Genomic DNA, 15,162 nt, shown 5'->3' with positions numbered 1-15,162 from the left:
GAAATGTGCACACAATAGTAAACATGTTTATAAAGTCAATGTCCTGACCCAGTTCTAAATATCTCTTCAGATAGCTTAATAATCAGATTGCCCCTTTATTGTGTGAAATTAGGCTTCTTCTGCAACTACAAAAGCCTGTTTTAAAAATTCACTTTATGACCTGAAGCTATTGAGCTGATGAAGTCAGTAGCATGTTCTCAAAGTAGAGCCTATACTTGGCTTGCATCATCATGCTGCTCAGATGTCAAAAGAATAGTGTCTAATCTTATGATGTCTGAGGTGCATGGTAATGCAAGCCAACTCTCTGGGAAAATAGAAGCATAGAGCAATGTACCGTATTTTTCGGACTATAAGACGCACTTTTTCTCTCCCAAAAGTGGGAAGGAAAAGTCAGTGCGTCTTATAGTCTGAAGGTACCCCCATCATAAATGCCCCCTCTGTCCTACTTTGCAATCATGTGTCACCAGAGTCCCCCCTTGGTGTCCCCTTGTGCCATCTGCCCTCCTGTATACCTAGTCTCCTCCTTTTATTCACCGCATGGCCCCCCTGTCCCCTTCTGGTATGGTATATTCCGGATACGATCAATGATGTCTCCTGGTTCTTTATGCAGCCATCCAGTCCCCCGCGCCGCAGCTCCAGCTGATCCTGCCCCCATGCAACACACAGCCTCCATGCAGCCAATCGGGGGAGTGCTGCACTCCGTTAAACGATGTCTTCGGGACCTCCGTGCAGCCATCCAGTCCCCCTTGCTGTGGCTCCAGCTGATCCTGCCGTGTCGCAGCCTCCATGCAGCCAATCGGGGGAGCGCTGCACGCCGTTAAACGATGTCTTCGGGACCTCCGTGCAGCCATCCAGTCCCCCTCGCCGTGGCTCCAGCTGATACTATCCTGCCACGTGGCCAATCAGAGCGAAGCGCTGCAAGCCAATCACAGGGGAGCCGATGGTCTCGGAGGCGGGACAATGGCTCCATCATTGGGCCAATCATTGCACTTGCTCAGTAGCAGCGAGTGCAGTGATCGGCCCACTGGCAGAGCCATTGTCAGTGATTGGCTTACAGCACTTCCCCCTGATTGGCCGGGTTGTATCCTGCGGTTTCTCCGCAACGCTAGTGGTAAGTGTGCCTGTGATAGTGTTGTGGTGGAGTGACCTGACCGCTACTGACGTCATGGAGCTAAGGAAGGCCGAGCCAGGGCTACATCAGGGACTCCAGTTCCCGATGTCCTGTTTAGTGAGCAGCAGTAAGTCTTTAGCTGCTGTGTGGCTGCAGTGATGGGGACATCTCATTGGTACTGTCCTTTCCCTTCCACCATGTCTGGCCTGACTCCAGATCAGTTGGAGCAGCAGTGAGGGAGGATGGGATGGCTATATAGAGGTCCCGAGTGTCTACACCTGGGACATCCATTATTGTGCCATGTACAGTATATAAAACATTACCAGAAGGGCATGGGGGCAGGCACTGAGTCAAAGAAGGACACTGGGGACACAGGAGGCGAGGGGGGCAGATGGCACATGGGACACCAGACAGAGGGGGCACAGGGGGTTGATGGCACAGAAGGGGGATGCCCAGAGGGGTGACAGCAGGGCACAGGGTGGCAGATGGCACACTGGGGACACCAGACAGGGAACACAGGAAGAGACAGGGAGGCAGATGGCATTGGAGGACACCAGAGACACAGAGGAGGAGACTGTGGCAAAGAAGGACAGAGGGGACACGGTGCCAGAGCAAAGGAGGACACAGGGGGACAGAGGCAGTCATCAGGGAGACAGAGGAGATACAGGGGGAAAGAGGAGGTCATGTGGGGGGCAAAGGAGGACTCAGGAGGAACAAAGCATGACAAGAAATATAAAGAAGGTACAGGGTGGGCATAATAACTGGGGGGATGAAGGGGAGAAGATTCACAAGATGCCCTTGCACCATGGATGCACCAGGTTTAGTATATTTTTTTCTCCTGGTTTTTGTCCTCTAAACCTGGGAGCGTCTTATAGTCCGAAAAATACGGGTAAGTCTCAATAAACAAAATCAGAGTGCTCCATAGTGTATTACTACAAATGTTTATTGACTGCTACATATTATTTCCTTACAGGCTGTGCGATAAAAAAAATTCTAGTTGTTAAAATGCTGCATTTGGTATTTTAGACTTTTGAGTGCTAATTCAAGATTTTCACAGGTTCCTTAGAAGTTTGGTAAATTACCGAAGCCCATTGAGCGGTAACAGCAGAAGTATGGAGCTATCTGTCTTTTGCTACATGCTTTTACATGCAGTGAGGGATGGAATTACAGTAGTAAGAGGCATTCCGACATCCCCTAATGGCCCATACTCACGGGCTACAATTGTCGCCGCAACCACGTGGCACGCGCGTGTTGCGGCGACAGGTCGCCCGTGAGTATGGCGCACGCGCCCCGAACCATCGCTCGTCGCTGCTGTCACCAGGCGATTGGCGCGGCCAATCGCTGGCAAAAGCTGTCACCACAACATCGCCGCAACTGTCGCTAGTCCGCCGTGTGTATGCGGACTAGCGGCAGCAACTCCATACACAATGTATGGAGCTTCCGGCGGGGGGGCAAAATCGGTACACCACTGTCTACTGTACAAATACACTTTATTTAACATTGCTGATACAAATCCCCCCTTAAACCCATTAAAAAGCAGATCTGCAGTGTTTCTCCTATGCTGACTGACAGCCGGCTGTGTCACTCATTCAACTTCCACTACACCACCGCATACACACACGAGGAAGTCCTATTACTCCCGGGAGTTACACATACAAGCCGCTCATCTAGCAGGTCATGTTAATGCTCCGGGGTTGCGAAGGTCCCTCCGGTGGTAGCAGTATGTTGTGATGTCACATATGGGAACAACATCCCTCCCGCTGGCAGGCTATGTCAGTGTCTTGTTAGTAAGCGCTAGTGGTTTTAGGGCATCAGCGTAAGATCATGCAAGGCAGTCTATAAAAGTTTGCCACTGAGGGCTCTCACCACCCCATCGTATGCAGGGATCCCTCAGGCGGTCTGTTTCACAGTCCTTTGATGTGCATGCTGTCCTGGCTCCCTCCACTCCGCGATGCCTTAGCTTCAGCTTCCCACCGGCCTGCTGCTCGATGTACGTGTTCCCAGCGTGTAACAAACACAGCTGTCGGGGAACTTGAACGTGACATTACTGCTCTGCTCTGCTCATCACTAGTATGGGCCGCCCACCGGCCTTCGTCAGATGATAGTGGGCGGCTATTCCAAACTTCCTTAAAACGATCATGGCACTCCTTCTCATCTACATACTCCTCCCCCCTGCCATCTTAAAGCAACACATGTTTCTTTCATAGAGCTATCATGGTCCAAGTCATTTCCTTGTCATGTAGGACAGTTCCAACATATTCTGTTATATCTTGTATCACATTGGGGGCTGCTTAAATCAGAATAGAACGTAGGCAACATCACATTATTATTCATTCTTGCAGAAATCACGCAGACCATTCACTGACTACGCTACATTTACTGCTGAATGCCTACTAAACGCATACAAACCGCATCTACTCTATAACAGTCTATTGGGGCAGAAAAGGTGCCAAGGGGAGGTCAGAATTTAAGCCTTGAGGAATAACAGTGCCTAACCTAAAAATCCAACTGGATTCGATTTGACAGAGCTTTCTGTCCAGATCACCTCCTCTCCCAGGGATCAACATTTTAACAATACCCTTAAACTTTAAACCTGCTGGGTTTTTCTCATGGTTTAACTTAAAATGTAACCCTAAGGGGCTAGTTTCGTCCCCTCCAGTTATATTGCACACATGTTGTTGTATCCGTTTTTTAAGCATCTGCGTCGTTTTGCCGACATATTTTAACCCACACGGACATGTGATCATATAAACCACATATTTACTTTCGCAGTTTATAAATGATTGTATCTCATATGACCTCCGTCCTCGTGAGTCACAAAAGTCACTTGCTCGGTCACACAGGTGACACACACTGCACTTTCCGCATCGATGCATTCCATTAGGTCGCGTCGATGGTCCGAGCCACATTCGCGCCAATTGCGGCGTGACCGTTCGAAAGTCTGACCTCACCAGCATATCGCGCAAATTCGGCGCTCTTTTTGCAGGCCAATTTTGGGTAGTCCCCTACAGCCTCAATAATTCGAGGATCTAATTGCAGGAGATGCCAATGTTTGGCCATTGCTCTACGTAGTTGGTTCCAGTGTGTGCCATACTGTGTCACCAATCTCACGTGGTTGTCCTTATGTCGTTGTCTACTTGTGCTTCCCGTCAACAGATTGTCTCTAGCGGTTGCATCTGCCCTCTGTCTAGCTCTAGTTAGGGTTTCATCATTGTAGCCTCTCCTTTTAAACCGTTCACACATGTCAGATGCCTCCCTCTCGTAGTCTTCCTCATTTGTACAATTTCTGCGTACCCTAAGTAATTGTCCTACTGGTATCCCCTTTATGAGGGATGGGGGGTGGAAGCTAGTTGCATGAAGAAGTGTGTTTCCTGCTGTTGGTTTTCTGAAAGTTGTAGTGGTCAGTTTATGGCCCTCTTTTCGTATAACAAGGTCTAGGAAACTGATCTCCCTTTCGTCCACAGTGTGCGTCAGTATAATGTTCCTATCATTCATATTTAAGTGGTCCAGGAAGACCGCGAGGTCCTCTCTCGTCCCCCTCCACACCAGGAGGACGTCGTCCACATAACGGATCCAGGACGCGACGTGCGCCCCAAAAGCCGCATTCACGTATACCTCCTGGCGCTCCCACAGGCCCAGGTGAAGGCACGCATAGGCTGGGGCACACGCCGCGCCCATCGACGTCCCCCTGATCTGGCGGTAGAAGGAAGCATCAAACCTGAAGCAATTACAGGTAAGGACCATCTCTAAGAGGTCCATGATCAGCTGACACCTACCACTCTGTATTCTGGCGACGTTTCTCAGAAAGAACTCAGCCGCTCTCAACCCCACATGATGTGGGATTGAGGTGTATAGACCTTCAACGTCTATACCCACGAGGAGGTCACTAGGACCAACCTGTATGTCCTCAAGCAGGTACAGTACATGTCGAGTATCCCGTGCATATGAGGGCAATTCTTCTACCAGATGCTTCAAATTCTCATCCAGAAACTCGGTAACTTTCTCAAACGGACCACCTATTGCCGATACAATCGGCCTACCCGGCGGACATTCCGTATTTTTGTGTACCTTTGGAATTAAATATAATACGGGAATTCTATAGGTGTCAACCTTCATGAACCTCCACTCATCATGGCTAATATCACCTTGTCTCAGTGCTACATCCAATTTCCCGTTCAGATTTCTAACAATTTCAGGAAAAGGATCTGCAGTCAATTTCTTGTATACGTCTTGTTCTCCCAATTGTCTCGATACTTCATTCAGATACATATCCTTCCCCCACAACACTACATTTCCACCCTTGTCGCTAGACCTCACTACAACAGAATCAGCCCGTCGCAATTCCTGCAACGCTCGGTCTTCATCTGGGGGTAAATTTCTGGGCACCGACGGTTTCCAGTTTAGGGATCTCAATTCCCTCTCAACTGCTTCACCGAACGTTTTCAGATGTGGGCTCAGCGACAAGGGAGGAAAGTATCTAGATCTTGGCTTCAAATTGGTATAAGCTATTGGTCGTGCGTCAGTGTCCGTTGTCTCAACCAGATTGGTGTCCATGAGGGCTTCTAAATCAATTAGAGCTTGTCTATCCGAGACAGTCAAATGTGTCTCTAATGTTTCTGTTGTTTCCTCTGTTTGTTTTGACTTTTTGGCCCACATTGTTCTGAACATGACTCTCCGCAGAAACAAGCGCAAATCTTTGTATACTTCGAAATGGTCACCATGATGTGTGGGACAAAAGGACAGTCCCCTATTTAACACTTTCCTGTGTGAGTCTTCCACCTTAAAATCTGACAAGTTGACTATATTGTGCATCTCATGGACGGTGGCTACCTCAAGGCCTTCTCCACTTACAAACTGTTCTTGGATTTGACTGCCCTCGGCAGATGCTCCCTTTTCAAAATGGATTTTGGATCTTTTTTCTGTCTCCTCTTTTTCTTCGGCTTTTTCTTTTTGATTATGTCTTGTTCCTCTTCCCCTGCCCCCTCTTTTTCTTCGTCCTCTCCACTGTCGTCTAAAAAACCCACAGATTTATCTGAGGAATCTCTCCTCCCTGAACCCACCGATTCACCTGACTTGGATCCTGATCTTGTTCTGGGCTGCCCAGGATGATGTTCAAAACATGCACCCTCCTTCCACTCCTCTACATCAATCAGGAATTTCTCCCTCTTTACATTTTTGATTTTTCTTTGGGTAATCTCTATTTCTTTTTTCAACTGAGCATTAAATTTTTCGAACTCGGGGTGAGCCTCAAAACCACTCATTCGTTCGAGACTCTCCTCGATTTCAACTTGCAGCTCCTCCACCTGAACCTCCTCCTCTTCCTTCATCATAAGCATTGTTTTTAATCCCCTCTCAATACACTCCTGCCTCCACTTCGGCAAAAATCTTGGGTTCAATAAGTGCCCTGATGGTTTAATTTTCTCCCTTAATCCCCATGGGATAACTTTTTTGGAGATATAGGATTCAAGTGTGGCCACCGTCCATTTACGCCTTAGCATCTTGAGGGTAAGCCTCCTATGTGTACGAAAGGTGCGTCTCCACTCCTTGTTGTCATCACCTTTTTGCCCAGATGGTGTAACTGTGATTTGCTCAAAAGCTGAGACCATGTCAGTCTCTAGTTCAGCGGTCAAGGAATATGCCATGCTTCCAGATACCATTAATCGTTCCAATTAAATTAAAAACACCCCAGGGGGGTTTTTTGTTGTGCTCTTGCACAATTAGCTAATGTTTACGTTCGGGCTGCGACGGAAACTACCAAAGCTTCAAATCTATTCAAACAATATCCTGCGCCCAAATGTGATGTCTTGTATGCATCCAGTTAAAAATGGCGCCAGTCAAATAATGGCGCCTGGTTACGCACGATATTTTTTTAAAAACGATATTTATCGTTTTACGAAAATGGTATTTATCGTTTTTACAAAAACGATATTTATCGTTTTTACGAAAAACGATATTTATCGTTTTCATGAAAAACAATACTTTTCGTTTTTGAGAGTTTAAAGTTCCTTTCCTGGGTGTGTGTGAGTGTGTGTGTGTGTGTGTGTATATATATAAAATGGTGTAGCAACAGTTTCGGGTGTCCACACCCTTTGGCTTGACAAAGGGTGTGGACACCCGAAACTGTTGCTACACCATTTTGCTGTTTGGCTCAATAAAGAGCATTTGTGTGCTGCAAACCCTGTGGACTTTTGTTGTATTCTTGAGGATGTGGGGAACCCTCCGTTTGCCTGCACACCATACCCTAACCATAGGGGTAAGCCTGTGGAGCTGCTGATCCCTTGGACACTTTATATATATATATATATATAGGCTATGTCAGTGTCAGTGTCTTGTTAGTAAGCGCTAGTGGTTTTAGGGCATCAGCGTAAGATCATGCAAGGCAGTCTATAAAAGTTTGCCACTGAGGGCTCTCACCACCCCATCGTATGCAGGGATCCCTCAGGCGGTCTGTTTCACAGTCCTTTGATGTGCATGCTGTCCTGGCTCCCTCCACTCCGCGCTGCCTTAGCTTCAGCTTCCCACCGGCCTGCTGCTCGATGTACGTGTTCCCAGCGTGTAACAAACACAGCCGTCAGGGAACTTGAACGTGACGTTACTGCTCCGCTCTGCTCATCACTAGTATCGGCCGCCCACCGGCCTTCGTCAGATGATAGTGGGCGGCTATTCCAAACTTCCTTAAAACGATCATGGCACTCCTTCTCATCTACATACTCCTCCCCCCTGCCATCTTAAAGCAACACATGTTTCTTTCATAGAGCTATCATGGTCCAAGTCATTTCCTTGTCATGTAGGACAGTTCCAACATATTCTGTTATATCTTGTATCACATTGGGGGCTGCTTAAATCAGAATAGAACGTAGGCAACATCACATTATTATTCATTCTTGCAGAAATCACGCAGACCATTCACTGACTACGCTACATTTACTGCTGAATGCCTACTAAACGCATACAAACCGCATCTACTCTATAACCTTCCCTATCCTACATTTACAGACAAAACCCCACATCATGTGGGGTTGAGAGCGGCTGAGTTCTTTTTGAGAAACGTCGCCAGAATACAGAGTGGTAGGTGGCAGCTGATCATGGACCTCTTAGAGATGGTCCTTACCTGTAATTGCTTCAGGTTTGATGCTTCCTTCTACCGCCAGATCAGGGGGACGTCGATGGGCGCGGCGTGTGCCCCAGCCTATGCGTGCCTTCACCTGGGCCTGTGGGAGCGCCAGGAGGTATACGTGAATGCGGCTTTTGGGGAGCACGCCGCGTCCTGGATCCGTTATGTGGACGACGTCCTCCTGGTGTGGAGGGGGACGAGAGAGGACCTCGCGGTCTTCCTGGACCACTTAAATATGAATGATAGGAACATTATACTGACGCACACTGTGGACGAAAGGGAGATCAGTTTCCTAGACCTTGTTATACGAAAAGAGGGCCATAAACTGACCACTACAACTTTCAGAAAACCAACAGCAGGAAACACACTTCTTCATGCAACTAGCTTCCACCCCCCATCCCTCATAAAGGGGATACCAGTAGGACAATTACTTAGGGTACGCAGAAATTGTACAAATGAGGAAGACTACGAGAGGGAGGCATCTGACATGTGTGAACGGTTTAAAAGGAGAGGCTACAATGATGAAACCCTAACTAGAGCTAGACAGAGGGCAGATGCAACCGCTAGAGACAATCTGTTGACGGGAAGCACAAGTAGACAACGACATAAGGACAACCACGTGAGATTGGTGACACAGTATGGCACACACTGGAACCAACTACGTAGAGCAATGGCCAAACATTGGCATCTCCTGCAATTAGATCCTCGAATTATTGAGGCTGTAGGGGACTACCCAAAATTGGCCGCAAAAAGAGCGCCGAATTTGCGCGATATGCTGGTGAGGTCAGACTTTCGAACGGTCACGCCGCAATCGGCGCGAATGTGGCTCGGACCATCGACGCGACCTAATGAAATGCATCGATGCGGAAAGTGCAGTGTGTGTCACCTGTGTGACCGAGCAAGTGACTTTTGTGACTCACGAGGACGGAGGTCATATGAGATACAATCATTTATAAACTGCGAAAGTAAATATGTGGTTTATATGATCACATGTCCGTGTGGGTTAAAATATGTCGGCAAAACGACGCAGATGCTCAAAAAACGGATACAACAACATGTGTGCAATATAACTGGAGGGGACGAAACTAGCCCCTTAGGGTTACATTTTAAGTTAAACCATGAGAAAAACCCAGCAGGTTTAAAGTTTAAGGGTATTGTTAAAATGTTGATCCCTGGGAGAGGAGGTGATCTGGACAGAAAGCTCTGTCAAATCGAATCCAGTTGGATTTTTAGGTTAGGCACTGTTATTCCTCAAGGCTTAAATTCTGACATCCCCTTGGCACCTTTTCTGCCCCAATAGACTGTCTGTAAATGTAGGATAGGGAAGGTTATAGAGTAGATGCGGTTTGTATGCATTTAGTAGGCATTCAGCAGTAAATGTAGCGTAGTCAGTGAATGGTCTGCGTGATTTCTGCAAGAATGAATAATAATGTGATGTTGCCTACGTTCTATTCTGATTTAAGCAGCCCCCAATGTGATACAAGATATAACAGAATATGTTGGAACTGTCCTACATGACAAGGAAATGACTTGGACCATGATAGCTCTATGAAAGAAACATGTGTTGCTTTAAGATGGCAGGGGGGAGGAGTATGTAGATGAGAAGGAGTGCCATGATCGTTTTAAGGAAGTTTGGAATAGCCGCCCACTATCATCTGACGAAGGCCGGTGGGCGGCCGATACTAGTGATGAGCAGAGCGGAGCAGTAACGTCACGTTCAAGTTCCCCGACGGCTGTGTTTGTTACACGCTGGGAACACGTACATCGAGCAGCAGGCCGGTGGGAAGCTGAAGCTAAGGCAGCGCGGAGTGGAGGGAGCCAGGACAGCATGCACATCAAAGGACTGTGAAACAGACCGCCTGAGGGATCCCTGCATACGATGGGGTGGTGAGAGCCCTCAGTGGCAAACTTTTATAGACTGCCTTGCATGATCTTACGCTGATGCCCTAAAACCACTAGCGCTTACTAACAAGACACTGACATAGCCTGCCAGCGGGAGGGATGTTGTTCCCATATGTGACATCACAACATACTGCTACCACCGGAGGGACCTTCGCAACCCTGGAGCATTAACATGACCTGCTAGATGAGCGGCTTGTATGTGTAACTCCCGGGAGTAATAGGACTTCCTCGTGTGTGTATGCGGTGGTGTAGTGGAAGTTGAATGAGTGACACAGCCGGCTGTCAGTCAGCATAGGAGAAACACTGCAGATCTGCTTTTTAATGGGTTTAAGGGGGGATTTGTATCAGCAATGTTAAATAAAGTGTATTTGTACAGTAGACAGAGGTGTACCGATTTTGCTCTTTAAGATTACACTTTCCCCACTGGCTCCCCGAGCAGGGTATACAAGACATCACATTTGGGCGCAGGATATTGTTTGAATAGATTTGAAGCTTTGGTAGTTTCCGTCGCAGCCCGAACGTAAACATTAGCTAATTGTGCAAGAGCACAACAAAAAAACCCCCTGGGGTGTTTTTAATTTAATTGGAACGATTAATGGTATCTGGAAGCATGGCATATTCCTTGACCGCTGAACTAGAGACTGACATGGTCTCAGCTTTTGAGCAAATCACAGTTACACCATCTGGGCAAAAAGGTGATGACAACAAAGAGTGGAGACGCACCTTTCGTACACATAGGAGGCTTACCCTCAAGATGCTAAGGCGTAAATGGACGGTGGCCACACTTGAATCCTATATCTCCAAAAAAGTTATCCCATGGGGATTAAGGGAGAAAATTAAACCATCAGGGCACTTATTGAACCCAAGATTTTTGCCGAAGTGGAGGCAGGAGTGTATTGAGAGGGGATTAAAAACAATGCTTATGATGAAGGAAGAGGAGGAGGTTCAGGTGGAGGAGCTGCAAGTTGAAATCGAGGAGAGTCTCGAACGAATGAGTGGTTTTGAGGCTCACCCCGAGTTCGAAAAATTTAACGCTCAGTTGAAAAAAGAAATAGAGATTACCCAAAGAAAAATCAAAAATGTAAAGAGGGAGAAATTCCTGATTGATGTAGAGGAGTGGAAGGAGGGTGCATGTTTTGAACATCATCCTGGGCAGCCCAGAACAAGATCAGGATCCAAGTCAGGTGAATCGGTGGGTTCAGGGAGGAGAGATTCCTCAGATAAATCTGTGGGTTTTTTAGACGACAGTGGAGAGGACGAAGAAAAAGAGGGGGCAGGGGAAGAGGAACAAGACATAATCAAAAAGAAAAAGCCGAAGAAAAAGAGGAGACAGAAAAAAGATCCAAAATCCATTTTGAAAAGGGAGCATCTGCCGAGGGCAGTCAAATCCAAGAACAGTTTGTAAGTGGAGAAGGCCTTGAGGTAGCCACCGTCCATGAGATGCACAATATAGTCAACTTGTCAGATTTTAAGGTGGAAGACTCACACAGGAAAGTGTTAAATAGGGGACTGTCCTTTTGTCCCACACATCATGGTGACCATTTCGAAGTATACAAAGATTTGCGCTTGTTTCTGCGGAGAGTCATGTTCAGAACAATGTGGGCCAAAAAGTCAAAACAAACAGAGGAAACAACAGAAACATTAGAGACAGATTTGACTGTCTCGGATAGACAAGCTCTAATTGATTTAGAAGCCCTCATGGACACCAATCTGGTTGAGACAACGGACACTGACGCATGACCAATAGCTTATACCAATTTGAAGCCAAGATCTAGATACTTTCCTCCCTTGTCGCTGAGCCCACATCTGAAAACGTTCGGTGAAGCAGTTGAGAGGGAATTGAGATCCCTAAACTGGAAACCGTCGGTGCCCAGAAATTTACCCCCAGATGAAGACCGAGCGTTGCAGGAATTGCGACGGGCTGATTCTGTTGTAGTGAGGTCTAGCGACAAGGGTGGAAATGTAGTGTTGTGGGGGAAGGATATGTATCTGAATGAAGTATCGAGACAATTGGGAGAACAAGACGTATACAAGAAATTGACTGCAGATCCTTTTCCTGAAAATGTTAGAAATCTGAACGGGAAATTGGATGTAGCACTGAGACAAGGTGATATTAGCCATGATGAGTGGAGGTTCATGAAGGTTGACACCTATAGAATTCCCGTATTATATTTAATTCCAAAGGTACACAAAAATACGGAATGTCCGCCGGGTAGGCCGATTGTATCGGCAATAGGTGGTCCGTTCGAGAAAGTTACAGAGTTTCTGGATGAGAATTTGAAGCATCTGGTAGAAGAATTACCCTCATATGCACGGGATACTCGACATGTACTGTACCTGCTTGAGGACATACAGGTTGGTCCTAGTGACCTCCTCGTGGGTATAGACGTTGAAGGTCTATACACCTCAATCCCACATCATGTGGGGTTGAGAGCGGCTGAGTTCTTTTTGAGAAACGTCGCCAGAATACAGAGTGGTAGGTGTCAGCTGATCATGGACCTCTTAGAGATGGTCCTTACCTGTAATTGCTTCAGGTTTGATGCTTCCTTCTACCGCCAGATCAGGGGGACGTCGATGGGCGCGGCGTGTGCCCCAGCCTATGCGTGCCTTCACCTGGGCCTGTGGGAGCGCCAGGAGGTATACGTGAATGCGGCTTTTGGGGCGCACGCCGCGTCCTGGATCCGTTATGTGGACGACGTCCTCCTGGTGTGGAGGGGGACGAGAGAGGACCTCGCGGTCTTCCTGGACCACTTAAATATGAATGATAGGAACATTATACTGACGCACACTGTGGACGAAAGGGAGATCAGTTTCCTAGACCTTGTTATACGAAAAGAGGGCCATAAACTGACCACTACAACTTTCAGAAAACCAACAGCAGGAAACACACTTCTTCATGCAACTAGCTTCCACCCCCCATCCCTCATAAAGGGGATACCAGTAGGACAATTACTTAGGGTACGCAGAAATTGTACAAATGAGGAAGACTACGAGAGGGAGGCATCTGACATGTGTGAACGGTTTAAAAGGAGAGGCTACAATGATGAAACCCTAACTAGAGCTAGACAGAGGGCAGATGCAACCGCTAGAGACAATCTGTTGACGGGAAGCACAAGTAGACAACGACATAAGGACAACCACGTGAGATTGGTGACACAGTATGGCACACACTGGAACCAACTACGTAGAGCAATGGCCAAACATTGGCATCTCCTGCAATTAGATCCTCGAATTATTGAGGCTGTAGGGGACTACCCAAAATTGGCCGCAAAAAGAGCGCCGAATTTGCGCGATATGCTGGTGAGGTCAGACTTTCGAACGGTCACGCCGCAATCAGCGCGAATGTGGCTCGGACCATCGATGCGACCTAATGGAATGCATCGATGCGGAAAGTGCAGTGTGTGTCACCTGTGTGACCGAGCAAGTGACTTTTGTGACTCACGAGGATGGAGGTCATATGAGATACAATCATTTATAAACTGCGAAAGTAAATATGTGGTTTATATGATCACATGTCCGTGTGGGTTAAAATATGTCGGCAAAACGACGCAGATGCTCAAAAAACGGATACAACAACATGTGTGCAATATAACTGGAGGGGACGAAACTATCCCCTTAGGGTTACATTTTAAGTTAAACCATGAGAAAAACCCAGCAGGTTTAAAGTTTAAGGGTATTGTTAAAATGTTGATCCCTGGGAGAGGAGGTGATCTGGACAGAAAGCTCTGTCAAATCGAATCCAGTTGGATTTTTAGGTTAGGCACTGTTATTCCTCAAGGCTTAAATTCTGACCTCCCCTTGGCACCTTTTCTGCCCCAATAGACTGTCTGTAAATGTAGGATAGGGAAGGTTATAGAGTAGATGCGGTTTGTATGCGTTTAGTAGGCATTCAGCAGTAAATGTAGCGTAGTCAGTGAATGGTCTGCGTGATTTCTGCAAGAATGAATAATAATGTGATGTTGCCTACGTTCTATTCTGATTTAAGCAGCCCCCAATGTGATACAAGATATAACAGAATATGTTGGAACTGTCCTACATGACAAGGAAATGACTTGGACCATGATAGCTCTATGAAAGAAACATGTGTTGCTTTAAGATGGCAGGGGGGAGGAGTATGTAGATGAGAAGGAGTGCCATGATCGTTTTAAGGAAGTTTGGAATAGCCACCCACTATCATCTGACGAAGGCCGGTGGGCGGCCGATACTAGTGATGAGCAGAGCGGAGCAGTAACGTCACGTTCAAGTTCCCCGACGGCTGTGTTTGTTACACGCTGGGAACACGTACATCGAGCAGCAGGCCGGTGGGAAGCTGAAGCTAAGGCAGCGCGGAGTGGAGGGAGCCAGGACAGCATGCACATCAAAGGACTGTGAAACAGACCGCCTGAGGGATCCCTGCATACGATGGGGTGGTGAGAGCCCTCAGTGGCAAACTTTTATAGACTGCCTTGCATGATCTTACGCTGATGCCCTAAAACCACTAGCGCTTACTAACAAGACACTGACATAGCCTGCCAGCGGGAGGGATGTTGTTCCCATATGTGACATCACAACATACTGCTACCACCGGAGGGACCTTCGCAACCCTGGAGCATTAACATGACCTGCTAGATGAGCGGCTTGTATGTGTAACTCCCGGGAGTAATAGGACTTCCTCGTGTGTGTATGCGGTGGTGTAGTGGAAGTTGAATGAGTGACACAGCCGGCTGTCAGTCAGCATAGGAGAAACACTGCAGATCTGCTTTTTAATGGGTTTAAGGGGGGATTTGTATCAGCAATGTTAAATAAAGTGTATTTGTACAGTAGACAGTGGTGTACCGATTTTGCTCTTTAAGATTACACTTTCCCCACTGGCTCCCCGAGCAGGGTATACAAGACATCACATTTGGGCGCAGGATATTGTTTGAATAGATTTGAAGCTTCCGGCGGGGGGGGAGGAACCTTTGGCGACAGCTTCCGCCGATTCTGTGTCCCTCTGTGCGCCGTGTGTACGGCTGTTGCACAGAGGGACCTGTCGCTGCTTTTTTTTTTATGGCTC

At 47.4% G+C, this 15,162-nt stretch overlaps 1 protein-coding gene across 1 annotated transcript in view; it reads left to right on the top strand.

Moving 5' to 3' along the window:
* Window positions 1–15,162, top strand: part of HSD11B1 (hydroxysteroid 11-beta dehydrogenase 1) — a 636,303-nt gene that overhangs the window by 420,091 nt on the left and 201,050 nt on the right. The gene's annotated exons all lie outside the window — the stretch shown is intronic.

This window comes from Hyperolius riggenbachi, chromosome 2 (assembly GCF_040937935.1).
Source record: "Hyperolius riggenbachi isolate aHypRig1 chromosome 2, aHypRig1.pri, whole genome shotgun sequence".
Taxonomy (NCBI): Eukaryota; Metazoa; Chordata; class Amphibia; order Anura; family Hyperoliidae; genus Hyperolius; species Hyperolius riggenbachi.
Note: the sequence above shows the minus strand (reverse complement) of the source record. Positions and strands in the feature narration are given on the sequence as shown.